Below are 6,112 nucleotides of genomic sequence, written 5' to 3'. Positions count from 1 at the left end.
GGGATGGATCAGCAAGGAAAGTTGCCTCTTGGAGGTCAGAAAGCGTAGAGATAAAATGAGAACTGCAAAAAGCCAAGCAGAGTTGGACCTTGCAAAGGGAATTAAAATGTTCTATAGCCATATAAATAAAAAGAAAACAAGGAAAGAAGTGGAACCACTAAGAACTGAGGATGGTGGGGAGATTAAAGATAAACTAGGCATGGCCCAACACCTAAACGAGTACTTTGCTTCAGTTTTTAATGAAGAACTATGGGGTAGTAGCACAGTGACTAATGGGAATGAGGATACAGGGATAGAAATTACCACATCTGAGGTGGAAGTCCAAACTCAAACAGCTTAATAAGACTAAATCAGGGGGCCCCCATAATCTTCATCCAAGAATATTAAAGGAACTGTCACATGAAATTGCAAGTCCAATAGCAAGGATTTTTAATCTGTAAATTTAGGGGTCATACTCTATGACTGGAGAATTGCTAACATAGTTTCTGTTTTTAAGAAAAGGAGGGAGGAGTGATTGGGGAAAACTACAAGCCTGTTAGGTTGACCTCAATTGTATGCAAGGTCTTGAACAAATTCTGAAAGAGAAAATTGTTAAGGACATGGAGGTTAACAGCAATTAGGATAAAATACAACATGGTTTTACAAAAGGTAGATTGTTCCAGACCAACCTGATCTTTGAGAAGATAACTGATTTTTTTTAGACAAAGGAAATGCACTAGATCTAATCTACCTGGATTTCAATAAGGCATCTGATTCCCATTCACATGGGAAATTATTAAATTGGAAAAGATGGAGATTAATATGAAAATTGAAAGGTGGATAAGAAACTCAGTAAAGGGGTCATACTGAACGGTGAACTGTCAGGCTGGAGGGAAGTTACTAAGGGAGTTCCTCAGGGATCAGCCTTGGGACCATGCTTATTTTTATTACTGATCTTGGCACTAAATGGGGATGTGATAAAATCTGCAGATGACACACTACAGAGGACCAGAAAATTATACCAAAAGATCTGGATGAGCTTGTAAACTGGAGTAATAGAAAAGGAATTAAATTTAATAGTGCAAAGTCATGCATATAGGGGCTAACAAGAATTTTTGCTATAAGTTGGGGACGTATCAGTTGGAAATGATAGAGGAGGAGAAAGACCTGGGTGTATTTGTTGATCACAGGATGACTATGAGCTGCTAGTGTGATGTGGCTGTGAAAAAGGCTAATACAGTCCTAGGATACATTAGGCAAGATATTTCCAGTAGAGACGTGGAAGTGTTTGTACCATTATACAAGGCACTGGTGAGACTTCATCTGGAATACTGTGTGCAATTCTGGTCTCCCATGTTTAAGAAGGATGAATTCAAATTGGAACAGGTGCAGAGAAGGGCAACAAGGATGATCTGAGAAATGGAAAACCTACCTCTGGCTGTTTGTTTGGCCTAACCAAAAGAAGGTTGAGGGGAGATAGGATTGCCCCTCTGATGCATTTATAGAGAGAATTATTTAAGTTCAATGCCAGTGTGGACACAAAACAAATGGCTATAAACTGGCCATCAACAAGTTTAGGCTTCAAATTAGGTGAAAGATTCTAACCATCGGAGAAGTTCAGCCTTCCAAAGGGAACAGTAGGTGCCAGGGGCAGCTCAAGGCACCAGCAAAGCAAGCACCTCCTTGGAGCAGCCCATTTGCAGGGGCAACAGGGATCCAGCATGGGAGTTGACAACCAACAAGGGACTCTGGGACTTGTAGTTCCTTGGTTAGCTCCCTGCCTCTAGAGCCAGCCCTGGAGCAGAGAAAGTGGCCATGGGAATGCTGGGAAATGTAGTTCTATCAACTGGAAAGGAAGGAGGGGGACTTCATGCAGCAGCGTGCTGTGCATGGAGCGTTGCACTGTGGATGGTAGGGAACCATATTTTAACATTCAAAAAACAGGACACTCTATGGAGAGGAAGAGTAGCCCCACCCTGCCACCATCCACTCCCTCCGACTGCCCCCCACAGAAACCCCACCTCATCCAACCCCCCATCCCCCCCCACTGCCTGTCCCCTGATCACCCCCTTCTGGGACCCCTGCCCCTAACTGCCCCCCAAGACCCCACCCCCTATCTAAGCACTGCTGCTCCTTGTCCCCAACCGCCCCCTACCTGTCCCCTGACAAACCCCTAGGACTCCCATGCCTATCCAACTGCTGCCTGTCCCAACGGCCCCCCTGAACCTCTGACCTATCTAACCCCCCCCCCCCGCTCCCTGTCCCTTGACTGCCCCCTCCAGCCCCTTCTCCAACCCTCCAGCCCCCTTACCATGCCACTCAGACCAGCATGTCTGGCTCTGCGCAGCACCAGATATACTGCTGCATACATGCTGCCGTGCTCCCCTGCGGAGCCACAGCCCCCTCCCCCCCGCACACACCCAGCACCTGCCTTCTAGATTTGAAGATCTCAAAATTCAGGAGTGCTCAAGCTCAGTTTGGGCAGCTGTTACTTCACTTCTCCCAAATCAAATATACTGATCCACTGTAACTTGCTGTAGAAAAAGTAGGATAAAATTGAGCAAGAAATGCTTCCCAGTGGTTATTAGGACTTGAATTGCTATTTTCAACAGTCATTGCCTTTTTGTTTGTTTGTTTGTTTAAAAGGAAGACAGTGATATTGCATTGGCAAATTCTCCATAGAAAGAAAGGGTGGAACAAAAGAATAATAAGGCACCTCAACTTTTCCTCATTTATGGAGGACAGTTTTATAATATGCATCCAGATATCCTCCAATCACACAAGCTGAAAATTGTTCCACTTTACTGCAGCTCTGTAACCACATGGGAACCAATCCTGCCTGTGTTTTGTGCACATCCAAAATTCCTGCTGAATGACCTGCCCTGGGAGCGAGTTACCAGTGACCCAGAGCTGCAGCGGAAGGAGGGTGCAGGTGGTGGGGGGCAGGGTAGAGCCCAAGGCTGGGGCAGCAGGTGGTGTGTGAGGGGCTGCTGGTGGGGGGGAAGGGGGAGCACCCAGGGCTGGGGGGCAGCCACAAATTTTTTTGCTTGGGGCGTCAAAAAACCAAGAGCTGGCCCTGGTGGGGGCAAAAAAAAACTTAACTGGGTTCAAGACTGAGCCTGCCTATTTTATGGAGAGGATAGTATGATGAGATTGACTACATGCCATTGTAGTCAATCTGTGACTGCTAGCACAGATATCTTCAACAGCCAGTGATGGAACACTAGCTGGGGAAGGCTCTGATTTACTATGGAGAATTCTCTCTCAGCTGTCTGGCTGGTGGGTCTTGTCCACATGCTCTGGGTCTAAGCACTCACCATATTTGGGGAATTTTTGCCTGGGTCAGATTGGCACCTTCCTCTGCAGCATGGGGCCCTGGTCACTTGCAAGTTTAAACAAGGGTAAATGGTGGGTTCTTTGTAACTTGGAGTCTTTAAACCATGATTTGAGGGCTTCAAAAACTCAGCAAGAGGTTATGAGTCTATTACAGAAGCAGGTAGGTGAGATTTTGTGGCCTGAAATGTGCAGGTCAGACTAGATGATCATGAAGGTCTCTTCTGACCTTAAAGTTTGAGTTTGAGAGCAGCTTTTAACCTCAAAGTATTCAAAATATGGAGCACTTGTTCTAAGATGGGTCACAAGTAATGCTGCTTCCTGAGGCCTGTATTCAATAAGTAAATAAAACCTACAGAAATTCCCTACCAAACTAGTGAGAATTTTAATTATAAAATTCAAACTCAGTACTTCACTGTAAGCAAGTTAAGGTTCCTGCACCAACCCTCATTTCCTGTCCTCCCCTCTAAACACCTTCCCTCACTGCTCTGTCCTTTTCTAATGCAACTCAGATACATACCCTCTACCAAAGTCTCACAAATCAGTACTATATAGAAGAGCCTCGATTTCAGTAAGGCATTTGATACGGTTCCACATGGGGAATTATTAAATTGGGAAAAAATAGGGATCAGTATAAAAATTGAAAGGTGGATAAGGAACTGGTTAAAGGGGAGACTACAACGTGTTGTACTGAAAGGTGAATTGTTAGGCTGGAAGGAGGTTACTAGTGGAGTTCCTCAGGGATCCGTTTTGGGACCAATCTTATTTAATCTTTTTATTACTGACCTTAGCACAAAAAGTGGGAATGTGCTAATGAAGTCTGCAGATGACACAAAGCTGGGAGGTATTGCTAACACAGAGAAGGACCGGGATATCCTACAGGAAGATCTGGAGGACCTTGTAAACTGGAGTAATAGTAATAGGATGAAATTTAATAGTGAAAAGTGCAAGGTAATGCATTTAGGGAGTAATAAGAATTTTAGTTATAAATTGGCGACATATCAGTTGGAAGTAACAGAGGAGGAGAAGGACCTCAGAGTATCGGTTGATCACAGGATGACTATGAGCCACCAATGTGATATGGCTGTTAAAAAAGCTAATGTGGTTTTAGGATGCATCAGGCGAGGTATTTCCAGCAAAGATAAGGAGGTGTTAGTACCATTATACAAGGCACTGGTGAGACCTCATCTGGAATACTGCGTGCAGTCCTGGTCTCCCATGTTTAAGAAGGATGAATTCAAACTGGAATAGGTTTTCCATTCCTCGGATCATCCTAGTAGCCCTTCTCTGTACCTATCTTATGAAAGGAGACTCAAAGAGCTTGGCATGTTTAGCCTAACCAAAAGAAGGCTGAGGGGGGATATGATTGCTCTTTATAAATATATCAGAGGGATAAATATTAGGGAGGGAGAGGAATTATTTAAGCTTAGTACCAATGCGGACACAAGAACAAATGGATATAAACGGGACACTAGGAAGTTTAGACTTGAAATTAGATGAAGGTTTCTAACCACTAGAGGAGTGAAATTCTGGAACAGCCTTCCCAGGGGAGTAGTGGGGGCAAAAGACATATCTGGCTTTAAGAGTAAGCTTGACAAGTTTATGGAGAGGATGGTATGATGGGATAGCCTAATTTTGGCAACTGATCTTTGATCAGCAGCAGGTAAATATGCCCAGTGGTCTGTGATGGGATGTTAGATGGGGTGGAATCTGAGTTACTATAGAGAATTCTTTTCTGGGTGCTGGCTGGTGAGTCTTGCCTACATGCTCAGGGTTTAACTGATCACCATATTTGGGGTTGGGAGGGCATTTTCCTCCAGGGCAGATTGGCAGAAACCCTGGAGGTTTTTTGCCTTCCTCTGCAGCATGAGGCACGGGTCACTTGCTGGAGGATTCTCTGCAGCTTGAGGTCTTCAAACCACGATTTCAGGACTTCGGTAACTCAGACATAGGTTAGGGGTTTGTTACAGGAGTGGGGGGGTGAGATTCTGTGGCCTGCATTGTGCAGGTCAGACTAGATGATCATAATGGTCCCTTCTGACCTTAAAGTCTATGAGCAAGACTCAGCCCTTCTACTCAACTACATTGTAGCTTCATTACTTTCAGCCAGGCCAACAGCCCTCCAGTAATCTGTGCAATTGCCTGCTAGTGATCACCGAGAACACCCTTTAGCTACAGCCATCAGATTAGTTTTATAACTCCATCCTAGCAGACCTTATTAGCTTCATGCGAGGGGGGGCTGGGAGGACTCTCAATATGCACCTCCTGCAGCATCATGCCATTGCTGTTCATGTATACAGAGTAGACTTGAATTTCATTGGACTATTTATGCGAGTAGCTCTTATGCAGAGACAGAAGGTGGGGCTGAGACACGTGGCACAGAGCAAATCCCACTCTTGAATTTACTCACTGCCGAGCATGAAGGAGGGATCTTCCAAAAGCATCCATCCCAGGAGCAGAGTTAGGCCAGTGCCAGATACTTTTGAAACTCCCATCCTACTTCACTCTAGCAACCAACTCTCACCCTTACCTCTTACATTTTCTGAGAGTTTCCTTAATGCATGTTGTTTTCTTGGGGGGGTGGCGGGGGGTGGGTTAAGCAAAAGCTTCCTTAACAGGAACTCTGCCCAATCCATTAGTGGAGCTGGGAACCTCTGCAAACTTATTTGACAGCTTCAAAGTATTGCATTCTGCCTACCAACTCTGTGTGTAGAGGAGGGCAGGAAGTGTAGAATTCTAATTAAAAGGGGAGGAAAGCTTGGGTTTTGATCAGGCCTGTTTACATAGGTCATTAAGAAGC

Source organism: Gopherus flavomarginatus, chromosome 1 (assembly GCF_025201925.1).
Source record: "Gopherus flavomarginatus isolate rGopFla2 chromosome 1, rGopFla2.mat.asm, whole genome shotgun sequence".
Lineage (NCBI taxonomy): Eukaryota > Metazoa > Chordata > Testudines > Testudinidae > Gopherus > Gopherus flavomarginatus.
Note: the sequence above shows the minus strand (reverse complement) of the source record.